Source organism: Petaurus breviceps, unplaced genomic scaffold (assembly GCF_028583685.1).
Source record: "Petaurus breviceps papuanus isolate PSGF00001 unplaced genomic scaffold, PetGlider_PUasm1.0 37, whole genome shotgun sequence".
In the NCBI taxonomy this organism is placed as follows: domain Eukaryota; kingdom Metazoa; phylum Chordata; class Mammalia; order Diprotodontia; family Petauridae; genus Petaurus; species Petaurus breviceps.
In genome coordinates, this window is record NW_027186296.1 from 58,215,868 (window position 1) to 58,228,944 (window position 13,077).

The 13,077-nt window shown below is 39.6% G+C and overlaps 1 long non-coding RNA gene and 1 pseudogene across 1 annotated transcript; one reads left to right on the forward strand and one right to left on the reverse strand.

Moving 5' to 3' along the window:
• Positions 1-289: 289 nt before the first annotated feature.
• LOC138168716 (UBX domain-containing protein 6 pseudogene) lies at positions 290-2,107 on the reverse strand (annotated as a pseudogene).
• A 3,755-nt stretch (positions 2,108-5,862) lies between these two features.
• On the forward strand, positions 5,863-10,699 carry LOC138168581 (uncharacterized). The gene is made up of 3 exons (XR_011170150.1): positions 5,863-5,941; positions 6,150-6,242; positions 10,107-10,699. It is a non-coding gene; the product is annotated as an uncharacterized lncRNA (long non-coding RNA).
• Positions 10,700-13,077: the final 2,378 nt, after the last annotated feature.

Sequence of the window (13,077 nt, forward strand, 5' to 3'; positions counted from 1 at the left end):
ATGTTCTCTGGGATCAAGGGAAGCTCTTATGACCCTGGTCCCGAAACCAAAGTGTCAGGGTGCAAGGAAAGGGCTACCACATATCCTAGTCTGTCTAGGCTGAGAGGGCAACTCTCCTCATTCTTGAACTAATTCCACCTCCACATTGCGGCCTTGCCTCCCCAAGCAAAAGACCATGAAAATCAGGCAGTTTCTGCTTGGAATCTGGGAGACAGAAGGGGCAAGGGAAGGGGTTATTGGAGGGGAGGAGCATGAAAAAGAACCAATGGGGCCAAGGCCAAGCCTGGTTTTATTTTCCTGTGAGGTTTTCAACAGTTGCAAGTTCAGATTTCAGAATTCCGGGGGTCTGCTCAGCCCCTGATGCCTTGATGTCTTCCAAGAGGCCTGCGTCCCAAGTTAAAGTCAGAAGAGCTGAAGGCACCAGCCCACATTCCTTGAAGGCTGGGTTTTCATACAGCACTTTATGCTCGCCTGTGGGAAGCAGTTCAAAGGGCAGCCAGTCATGGAGCAGGGCCTCCGTCACAAAGCTGTAGAGTGCAGACAGACTATCCCGAGCATAGAAGGTACGCTGGAGGTTGTGATCATCTGGAAAGCGAACCTTAAGAGAGTATAGGTGTATTTTCTCATTTCCTGCTGCTCCTCCTTCTCCCTCATGGTTTTGCACACTCAGCCATTCCACAGTGTCGGCCCTTAGCTTCTGTTCTTGTTTGAGCTCCTCTGCTGTGAGGTTGAAGTCCCCAGGTAGGTCAAACTGGGTGGCCAGGGGGGAGGGCTTGAAGATTTGTCGCTGCCAGGCCAGTTGAGCCCGCTCTGGCTCCGAGCTCCGAAAACTGACTTTGTGCTGTTCTAGCTTCTCTACCTGGGCCAGGGCATCCTCACTCAGCACATAGTACTCCTCAGAGGTCTCTTGTTCTGGTACGGGGAGGGTCATCTTCTCAAACCCAATGGCCTGGGAAAACTCATTAGCCCCTTCTAGGCAGTTGGGCCGCTCCTGAAACACTTTGTTCTTCAATTTGATTTTCCTGTACTTTTCTTCTTCTGGGTGAAGATGGATGTTGCCTAGGTACTTGGCAATGGTGTTCACCCCCAATTTCACTTTCGGTCCCTGTTGAAGTAAGCTTCATGATGGAAGCAGCCACTGGGTCTTTGTCCGTGTGCTTGTTAATGGCCTCTTTGATATGGGCATCCCGCTGGTCTTTTCTCAAGATGGCTCCAGTGAACGGGCAGGTAAAATAAACCCCACTCACAAACAGGTTTGAAGACCCCTCCTCCTTAGTGTCGGGTACCACATTTGGTCCAGAAGACTCAGCACTCCTACTAATGGTGGCTTCTGCTTGTAATTCCTTCTTCACTTGGTTCCTGCTAGAATCTTGGGATGTGGGGCCCTGGGACCATGGTCACTTCTGCTCCAGCCTGGCCAGCTCCAGCCTGGCCAGAGCCGCCCGTTGCTGCCATTTGGGCCTCATTGGCTGGTCCTTGGAGGGATTGCTTGGTTACTTGCTGACTCTGCCTTTCCCTGGTGACTTTTTCCCCCCATTGTGTCTGTGAGTTTCTGCCTGGGCTCCGCACTCTTGAACTTGATGTCCGCCTTGGATCTCCTGAAATAATTTTTTTCTTGGCGGCCTCGGGGAAGAAGGAAAGAGGCAGCAGCGGAGGGGGCTGGGACAGGCCCGGGTTGTAGCAGCTTCGGTCAACATCCGGAAGGAAAATATCTGTTCTTTTTTTAAAATTAAATTTATTTTTCATTTTCAACATTCATTTTTATAAGATTTTGAGTTTTAAACTTCCTCCGTCTCTCCCTGCCTCCTCCCCAAGATGACTTATAATCTGATATAGGCTATACGTACGCAATAATATTAAACATATTTCCAGGTCTCTCATGTTGTGTAAGAAGAATCAGAACAAAAGGGAAAAATCATAAGAAATAAAAACAACAAAAAAAAGAGAAAATAGCATGCTTTGATCTGCATTTAGATTCCACAATTCTTTCTCTGGATCATAAGTCTTTTAGAATTGTCTTAGATTGTTGCTTTGCTAGTAAGTCATCACACAATATTGCAGTTTCTGTGTATAATGTTCTCCTGATTCTGCTCACTTCACTCAGCATCGGTTCATGTAAGTCTTTCCAGGTTTTTCTGAAATCCGCCTACTCATTATTTCTTATGAAATATTAGTATTATATTACATTTATATATCACAACTTGTTCAATCATTCCCCAATTGATGGCATCCCTTTAATTTCCAATTCTTTGCCACCACAAAAAGAGTTGCTATAAATATTTTTGTACACGTGAGTCCTTTTAACTTTTCTATGATCTCTTTGGGATACAGACCTAGTAATGGTATTGTTGGATCAAAGGGCATGCACAGTTTTACAATCCTTTGGGCATAGTTCCAGATTGTTCTCCAGAATGGTCTGATCAGTTCACACCAACAATAATATTAGTATTCCAATTTTCCCACATCTTCTAAAACATTTATCATTTTCTTGTTTTATCATATTAGTCAAACTGATAGGTGTAATGTGGTACCTCAGAGTTATGTTAATTCGCATTTCTCTAATCATTGGTGATTTAGAGCATTTTTTCGTAGGTCTATAGATAGTTCTAATTTCTTCATACAAAAACTGCCTATTTGTATCCCTTGACCATTTATCAATTGGGGAATGATTTGTATTCTTATAAATCGACTCAGTTCTTATATATTTAAGAAATGAGGCCTTTCTCAAAAAGAAGAAACACTTGTGAAAATTGTTTCCCAGTTTTCTGCTTCCCTTCTAATCTTGGTTGTATTGGCTTTGTTTGTGCAAAAAATAGTTGAAACATTCTGAGGAACCAACAAAAGAACACCTAATGGGGGCATTGACTGCCAATGGGTACTTATATAAGGGATTGAGGTGTAAGGACTAGATTTTTTTTCTAATTTTCTCTTTTTCTTTTCTTCCTTTCTTTCTCTTTCTCCTTTCTTCCTTCCTTCCTTCCTTCCACACAGATCTCTGGAAAAGGGATGCTGATTGATGGGTTTCCATATTTCCTTCAAGATTTAAGTAAACTTTTTCTTCTCTGAGGCTGGTGAACTGTGTACTTGTGAAAGGTGTTTGTGTCAATGTATGGAGTGGGGTCATATAGGGATACTGCCATATTTCTGGGTAGAGACAATAAATCAAAGATGTTTGTGATCTTTATCCCTACCCCTAAAGGGAACCCAGGTCTTTCTTATCATATGCAGACTCTGTTAAATAGATTACTTTTCTGTTCACCATGCTGTCTGGAATTAATATCTTTAAACATCCATTGAAACTAAAATGCAAATAAGTCCCATCAAGGGAAGAGATTTTTTTTTTTGCCCCAAAGAGACATGTGGTCTCTCTATCACATATCCATAGATGTGACCCTGGGGAACATGCTAATAAGATCATTGGAATATGCTTGAATCTAAGGCCCCTCATGATTTCTGGCACTTAGTGAAAGGGAAAAATCACCGATGGAGTAAAGAAATATAGATACCCAGGGAGAACGCCTAAAAGACAGTGAAGTTCCATTACCTGAAGATAATCAATGAACAGCTTTAGAGAGAAGCCACTTGACCAGGCTCAGTGCTATTTGTGGGAAACCACTAATTGCACCTTACTTATAATAGTTTCAACCTCTTCCAAATTCTAGCACAGCTTATTCCAAATGTATCTCATCAAGATGCAGGAAAGTCAAAAGCCCTTGCCCCAGATGACTTCTATCTTTTTTTTTTCCAATTTGGGGAGAGGGGGTATCTTAATGCCAGCAAAAACAACTGGCTCTATGGTTCTCAAAGAGATGGTAGAGAGGTTGTGTAATTCTTTTTTTTTTTTAAGCAATTGGGGTTAAGTAACTTGCTCACAGTTACACGGCCAGTTATTTCTGGGTGTGGTGCTAAGTATCTGAGCCCAGATTTGAACCCCAGGTCATCCCGACACTGGAGCCAGTGCTCTTACTCACTGAGCCACCTGGTCACCCCTAAGGAATTGGGGTTAAATAACTTGCTCACAGTTACAAGGCCAGGTTTTTCTGGGTGGGTACTAAGTGTCTGAGCCCAGATTCGATCCACAAGTCATCCTGACAGTGGAGCCAGTGCTCTTACTCACTGTGCTACCTGGCCGCCCCATGGTTGTGTAATTCTAAATAGCAAATGACTATTTCCAAAAGTCAGGTCCCTATAAAAATTGCTTATGTGAGGAGACCTGGGAATAAATCTGACCTCTGATAATTTACTGTGTGACCACAAGCAAGTAGCAACTTCTCTGAACCTCAATTTCCTTCAGCTATAAAATGGGAATAATATCTGTAATACCTACCTGAGAGGATTGCTGTAATGCCCAAATAAGATGAGTAGAGGCTTCATAAGTGTTAAAATTTATATAAATATGAGCTAATAATAGTAATATCACTTCTGTTAAGGATAGTGGCTAGATATGGGATTTCATTGACATAGGGAACTCTATGTTCAGGTCACTCTTTGTCCCAGTGTAGACCAGCATCTTCTATAAATCTTCAAGTTTTAGAGGCGGCTAGGTGGCACAGTGAATAGAGCACTGGTGTTGAAATCAGGAGGACCTGAGTTCAAATTCAGCCTCAGACACTTAAAACACACACACACACACACACCCTTAGCTGTGTGACCTTGGGCAAGCCACTTCACCCCAATTACTCTAATTTCCCCCTCCAGAAAAAAAATAAATAAATCTTAGAGTTTTAGACTGGTAAGAAGTTGAGATTTGCCTGGGGTCATACAACAAGGATATATCTAAGGTAGGATTTAAACCTAAATCTTTCCAGTTTTTTTGGCTGGCTCTCTTTATATATCAAGACCTCACTCTCTCTCTGTATTAGGGGAAAAATGATTATAAATAGGATAAATTAGAGTTGAAAGATAGTAAAGAGCAAGAAAACTACCTAGAAGGTAGATATGTTTAGATATGGAGAGGAAGGGGTAGATGTCTCTTCCCCCCCCCCCAATAAAAAGCATAATGAAGGAAAAAAAATGTTGTTGTTATTCAGTTGTTTTCAGTTGTGTCTGACATTTTGTGAACCCATTTGGGATTTTCTTGGCAAAGATACTGGGGTGGTTTGCCATTTCCTTCTCTAGCTCATTTTACAGATGAGAAAGTGAGGCAAACATAGTTAAGTGACTTGCCCAGGATCACAGTGTATCTTTTTTATTTCAGGCCTGGAACTCTATCCACTGCACCACCTAGCTTTACGTTTAATAATAAATAAAGGTGGAAGAGGCAAAACAGAAGCAAAAAAGTTTCTGCCCTTGTTTGCTGTCTCCCAGTTCACCTGATCATGGCTTCAACTATTAGCACTAAACTGGTGACTATCCAGCCCCATTTTCTCCTCTGAGCTCTAGTTAAACACCTCAAACTGCCTACAGACAATGTCACATCAAGTTAAATATGCCCAAGATGTAACCACGTTTTATCTATCTAGCCTTGTTTCCCAGGACTTCCAAGTATATATTCCCTTCCTTCACATTGTCTTGCCATTAATCTCCCACTTACTCTACATCCTTCACATACACCGTGTTCATTGCTTTTACTAAGCCTTTTTTCCCTAGTGTGGTATCCTCTCTCCACCTCTCCAAATTCAACCTATCTTTCCCATTCTAACTTGTCTTTTTTCCTCCAACCCTACTCCATCTCTTGTCTAAGATGACATACTAATTTTTTTTTACTTTCTCCAAGTCATTTAATACCCTACCTCTATTCAGACACATTTCTGAATATCTACAGGGAGGTACTGGTACTTTCCCTTTGATTTAACCCTTTTGCTTCAAATTTCCCCTAATTCCTGTGAAACTAGGTGTTCCAAAAAGTACTGATTATAAAACACTATCTATTGAGTTGTTCCTTGGGTAAACCTTATCTCCTCCAAAGGAGGTCCTTAAGAAAAAGGGACTATAGATCTAGGTAAGTGAGTAATTCAAATAATGAATAAATCTTGAGAAGTAGTTTCATGTATTCAAATTCACACTATTCAATGTTATAATTATATAAGATATGGTGATTGGGTCTAGACTAACAAAAATATCCAATGTGATTTCAAAATAAGGAAACTACTTCACAGGCTCTGTTGTTTGCCCTAATTAGGATCTGATTCTCTTCCTTTAATATTTAGCACATGTTAACTGAATGACTGATGGAAGAAATAAATCTCAGGGATCAGAGGCAAAGACACAAGAGATGATGGAAATGCTGAAGAAGGTTGAAGGTATGCTTATGAGAAAATTAGAAATGGTTAAAAATATTTTAAAAGATTGATAGTTAAAGACAAAATGTGTGGTTTGATTTAGTCTCTGGTAAGGAGTCAAAACAATATGAAAACCCCTTCTATTAGAAGACAAAAGATCTTTAATTCTCTAGCCTCTGGTATTACTTACTACATGCTGCTAAGTCTTCAGTCTTAGAAAATCACTAATGAACTACTTAGCCCCCTATTTGCCCCTTAACCAGGTGCCACTTAGGCTAAGGCATTGTAATTGTCAAGGAGCCAGCCCTGTTCTGGTTAAAGAATCATAGGCCAGAAAATATAAGCAACTTAGCAGTAGGCCCCCAAATTATCTGACTCCCCCCATTCTCTTCAACCTATATTTCATCGAATGATATAAAAGGAACACACAGTTCCAGAATTAGCCTAGGGTGATGCATAATACAGCTGGATAGTTTTTTGGGATTTTTTTTGTTCACTATATGGATTTACATACATTTTCATAGCAAGGTCAAGAGTGTTAACTTCTAACTATGCAAAATTAAATTAAATTTATTAACACAATTTATTGCAGAATTCTAGCCTTGGAGGGTCATGGCCTAGCTCTGCTATGCCTTGCCTCTAGCATGGCCCTGGTTAAACACATCAAATCTCACTTCCCTCACATTTGAACTAAATTACCATAATCTCTCTGAAAACTTCTTTTCAAGTGCCCCCAATCACTCTCCCTGTCACCTAGAGGCATAAAAGGGACCTGTCTGACAAGTTTCTCTTGAAGCTCAAATGAAAGTATCTGTATGTATATGGTGAGGAAAGGTAGGGAGGGTTAAATGGAGTTTGAGAGCCTGTGTTTATACATACACGCATATGTATATCTAGTATATAATTAGAAAAAGAAAGTCTGAAAGCATTGCTATAAATATTACATAATATATACAAAACAGACATATATAATATATACACACATATTACATATATATGTATAACAGTGATCTCAGACTTTCCATTTCTAAATAATCAGAGTCCCCCAAATTTTCCCCCTTGATTGATACCAAAGGCTAAACAATTATCTCACCTACCAGACACTTGAAGTTCTTTCAGATCTATTCCTTTGGTCCCAAAGTGTTTTGAAAGAAAGATTTCTTTTTAAACAGAGAAAAGCCTTTATTTTCTGCTTTCCTTCTGGGAGGAAAAAAAACCTCACTTTTTGGTATGTCTAAGAAATATCATTGAAAATGAATTAATTTTTTTTCCAGAATGAAGATGAAGTCTCTCCCTCCTTAAAAGAAATGCTTTCTTAAAAATGAGACCAGAACGTCTTATAACAGATAAGGCTTAAAGAGTATCTATGTTGAGACATGGAAAATCAATTCCTTACTAAATTCAAATCCAAATCTTTCCTTGTCCACTTCTTCCCATATCTCACCCCTGTCATTATCTTTTCTACTTTCTTCCCATCCCCTTTACCTTTTCCCCAATACTGTTTGCTTGTTCTTCTATCTCACTGTCACTGCCTCTCTTACTCTGTCTTTCTCTCTCCCTGTGTCTCTGTATCTGTCTGTCTGTCTCTATCTTTGCCTTCCATCTCTCCCTCTCTTTTGTTTCTCTCTCCCTCCCTCTTTTCATCTCCTCTCACCTCTTCTTTTCTCTTTTGCTTTCCATTTTTTTAAGGAAGGAGAAATTCTAGGTCAAAGGACACAGTTTACCCTATTTTTTTATTTTAAAGTAATTGGGGTTAAGTAACTTGCTCAAGGTTACATGGCCAGTTATTTCTGGGTGTCGTGCTAAGTATCTGAGCCCAGATTCAATCCCAGGTTATCCTGACTCTGGGGCCAGTGCTCTTACTCACTGCACCACCTGGCCTCCCCTAAGCAATTGGGGTTAAGTAACTTGCTCAAGGTCACACGGCCAGGTGTTTCTGGGTGGGTGCTAAGTGTCTGAGCCCGGATTCAATCCCAGGTCATCCCAACTCTGGGGCCAGTGCTCTTACTCACTGTGCTACCTGGCCGCCGCCCCCCCCCCCAGCTTACCCTATTGCCACTGCAGCATCATGTTAACTGTAGGTACATGCAGAATTCCTTTTGTCCTAAGGTTTCCTTTCATAGTTTATTCCATTTGAAATATGGGAATTGTAAACCATTTAATTCTTAATTTAAACCAGGTTTAAATATAAGAATCTGACCTTTGTTTCTTGGTATTTTATGAATCACTCATTTCTTTAGCTATCCTCCTAGAATATTATAAATAAAGCACCAGAGGACCTATGAATTGATTACTAAAATTTTTATGAGAGGTGTTGGTGTATAAGGTGTGTGGTGGGGGTGGTGGAGAATAATAGATAAAGAACCAGCTTTGGAGTTAGGAAAACATGGTTTGAATCTTGCCTCTGACATATACTACATATGTGACCACAGGCCACTTAACCTCTCAGTGCTCCCAAGCAATTTTTTGAGGCTATAAATTACAGAACAGTTGCTGATCTTTTTGGTGGAGGGAGCTGCCATTATGAGAGTTCCTCCACACTGATAAAATCATAAGTCTGGGCAAAACCAACAATCACATAGTAATAAATTATCCTTTCCTCAAGATAAAAAAACACCTTTAAAAGCTGAAAAACAGAAGCACAAGCTTCCTTAGTGTGGACCTGAAAGGGACCTGAGAAGTTATTTGGCCCTTCATTTTCCAGACAAGGAATCAGCTCCAGAGTACTTGTGACTTTCCATTGTCGTGCAGGTATTTGTAGCAGAACTCTTTGTATTCCAATCACCTGCCAGGGTATTCAATGGATGCATCTTCATGTAATCTCTACAGGCAGCTATTTCAGGATTTCCTCTATATAACTAGAGAAAATGAGATATAGATGTCAAATATTCTGTTCACATTACCCAGTGAACTTGGTGATTATGCTGGTGGTAAAAAGTCAGCCCACTCTACTCCAAAGCTCACATCTCAACTGAGTGATCTTCCTTCAGCATTTCAACATTTCTTCCCAAACTATAAATTAGAAATATTGCTAAACTTTGAGCTGAGCTGACACGATCTGCTGATAACATGTTCACACAGGTGGGGCTCTGTTGGGTGCTTTCCTAAGAATTTCGCCTTTTCCACTTTCTCTCATTGCTGAAAAATCAATTACCTGTGCCAGATTCTTTTTATCAAAAGAGAGACAGGTCAGCAACTTTCTAACTGCCCTATTTTAAATGACTCTCAAGCTGGAACATCAACATTTTTTCATAAGGAAAAAAAAAGTCATTTTGCAGTTGGGAAAGAAATATTGCTGAAACTCTTCACGGCCATTCAGTGTTTGAAAATAAGTTTTTTTTTTAAATCACTTTACCTCAATCTCAGTTTCTTTACTCATACAATGGGGATAATAATTCCTGCATGGCTTATCACACAGGTCACTGAGTATAGGGCCATGAAAACTTCCATGTTCCCTATCAACTTGAGCTATCATCACTATGTTGGTGTTTACAGTGAACATACTTCTTCGAAAATTACTTGGTATTTCATGTTTGCCAGTGACAAGACACCAAAGTAGTCACATTTCCTCAGCTTTACACTTAGTTCTAAAGAAATGAGAAATAATTTATCAGTGTTGCCTTTTATTGGTAAGTTTGCTGAGAACATAAACTGCATTAAATTCATGACTAGGGAAAAAATCAGGTGGTAATGCAACTTTCTCTAATGCCCATCTATCTGAGGTTAGGAGCTTATCTCTTTGGGAACATGGATCAGTCAGCCAAGTAAAATTAGGTATTTATTCTGTCTTCTGAACTGACTTCATGCTACAAACAAGATCAAAGTCCCTGTCCCAAGTCTTTATCTGATTTAGGATTAGAACATGCCCTTTAACTCTAATTTCAGATTTTCGACCTGCATTCCCTTTCAACCATTTGAAGAGTACTGAATTCTCAAAATTGCCAAGGGCTATGTGGGTTTGTGGTACCACAGCGTCCATCACTTTGCAAGATCTTCTGGATCTACCATTTGAATGAAAAGTTGAGGAGGAAGAGAAGAAGGAAGAGAAGAAGATGACCCCTAATTAGAGCCACTGGAAAGCAATTATCTTCTGACCTTAAATCCTTTGTTTTAAATTCCCACCTTTCCACATGCAACTATAGCTGGTTATAATGTGTAGGTTTTCAGCCACTCTATGTATAAGCCTTATCTAAATGTACATTTCTTATTAATATTAATATCTAACTCCCTTTTTTGTTTCCTTTCTTTGGTGTCACCCTTTCCCAAGGTTATTAACCTTGAGTTATTCCTTGCCTGATTGAATGCACCTTCCTGGGACTTCCCTTACTATATAGCATCCAAAGCTCTAGACCTATTCCCTCATTTATATTAAAGCATCTTTCCTTTTTGTCCTATTCCTGTTAAAGGTCTTTTTCCTCCCAGTTTCTAAATTTAGGACTGTTTATCTGAAAAAAACAAAAAACAATTCACCTAAGGGCATGTTACTCTCCCCATGTTTCTTTGTATTTTAATAAAAGTCTCCTGGAAATAAGCTGTGTGCCAAATCATTCCTCCATTTAGCTTTCATTTTTTCCATGCCCTTCAGGGATCATGCGGGAGATGGAGTGAGATCATTTCTAATGTAGCTTTACAATACTAACATTCTTTCAGTGATAATTTTAACAACCTCTGGCAAGAGTTTGGCTGCCCACAAAGACCCTGGGAGTTGTAGATTTTTTTCAGCTTGAGAAGAGAAAAAAATAATGTGAGATCAGCTTTCAGATAGAAAGGTGGAAGATTTTATGTATAGCTTATGAAGGACCTTTTGGGGAGCTCTAGGGAAAGAACTAAGAGAATAGAGAGAAGGGTGGGATTCATCCCATCATGGTAGCATAATCATGGCAGTCAATTTGCAACAGTTGTGTCTTTCTGAAAGGTGTGACTTCTAAATGGACAGATGAAGATGTCTGTGTTTGGGATTTTATCATGGGCATTTGTTCTAGAAAAACATACATGATGAAGAGGCCTTCTCTCTGGCCTGCTCTTGCCTTCCTTCTTCATAATAGTTAAATAATACATTTGCTGGATTTAATACTTCTCATAAACACCTATGGTTTATCCTGGTCTTATGTAGACTTGTGTCCCCCTTTTTGTTGCATGAGGGTGCAATACAAGTCACACATGGGAGAATAACTTTTCTTAGTGGAGTGCTGAGAGCTCATTCCATTATTAAAAAGGTTTTTTTTCTCTTATTGGGAGTATAAAAATGAATCATTTCATAATTATATTCCCAAGTTTACAATTGCTATGAATACAGGCTATTTTTTTTAATATATAAATTTGTTCCCAAAGACAAGAGTCTAAGAGTAACTGGACATCATGCTGATTACCTTAAGACACATAAATTAATATCTAATGGTACGATTTCGGTTATTGTGGTAGACCAATAGAAGAAACCTTTTTAGGCAGAGGTGTACAGCCAGCCACCTGTCTATATATTTATTAAGTGCCTACTATATGCCAAATACTATGCTGACTGCTGGAGATATAAAGAACGGTCAAAAATAGTCTCTGTCTTTGAGGAGCTAACAATGTAATCTAATTTAGGTATAGATTATATTTGTATGTGTATGTGTATAATATATATTTTTATATGTATATATATACACACACACACACACACACACACACACACAGAGAGAGAAAGAGAGAGAGAGAGAACCTAAATTACGTAAAAGAAGGCTCCACCAAAGAGAACTAAATCTCTTCAAGTTTTAATCATCATGAGCAACTAACATTTAGGAAATATCTGTGCAGGGCTTGAATGAGGCAATATCAGGGGTACAATCCTATAAGAGAAGAGCGTTGGTATCCACAAGAACCAACAAGGAGCAGGGCCAATGTAGCACTTGGCTGCAATGGGGAAAGGGGATGAGAGAGAAAAAGAAAGACAGTGAAGGAGAGAGGAGGGAAGGAAAAAGAAAGGGGAGGGAAATTGGAGAGGGAAGGAAGGAATTGGGGGCAAAGGCATGGAGGAGGGTAAGGCAAAGAGGCAGGGAAGACACAGGTGCTACCAGCAACACTTAAAGCTGGGCACATGAGGAAAGCACCTGGGATACAGACCCTGTTTCCCCTGGCCCTGTGCCCCTTTGTAGTAGAAGCTGTATCAAACACTGCTAGAAAAAGAAGAAAAGTAACAGATACCAAGTCAAAGGCAACAGAGGAGATGGGAAAGCTATTTCCCTTTGAATATATTTTACCACTTCAAGGACACAGCAGCAGGAAAAGCAAGTACTTAAAACATAATTCATTTCTGGAGGCTGGCTCATTACCATAAATATCGCAGAATTTTAAGAACCATCGAACAGAAAACAGATCCAAACTGAGTGCAGATATTTCCAACACTGCTGTTCAGCAGCTTCTCCCTCCCAACAAAGAGAAATCAATGTATGCTGCTGAAGATATCAAATGGACCAGTGATAAATCAAACACATTGAAAGAGAAGAATCCCAATAGATTCACAGAAGCACAGAAATTAGAGCAAGAAAGGAGTCAGTAGATCATGCAGCTCTCTGATTTAGGTCATCTGCTCAGTCAAACCTGATGACTATTTTCCAGATGAGATTTTAATATTGGAAAAAAAAGAACATTAAAATAAAGCACTTAAAAAACCACACATGTTAGCTAGACTGGTTACTAGAAAATGTCATCTAGATGCGCAAGTCTTAGTTATGTAATAGAGAAGATAGTTATTGAGGAAAGGGATGACAACTAGAGTTAATAATACCCAGAGACAAAAGTGGTGCAGTGTAAGAGTACTGGACCTGGAGTCAGAAAGACCTGATTCAAATTCAGGCTTAGATATTTACTCTCTATG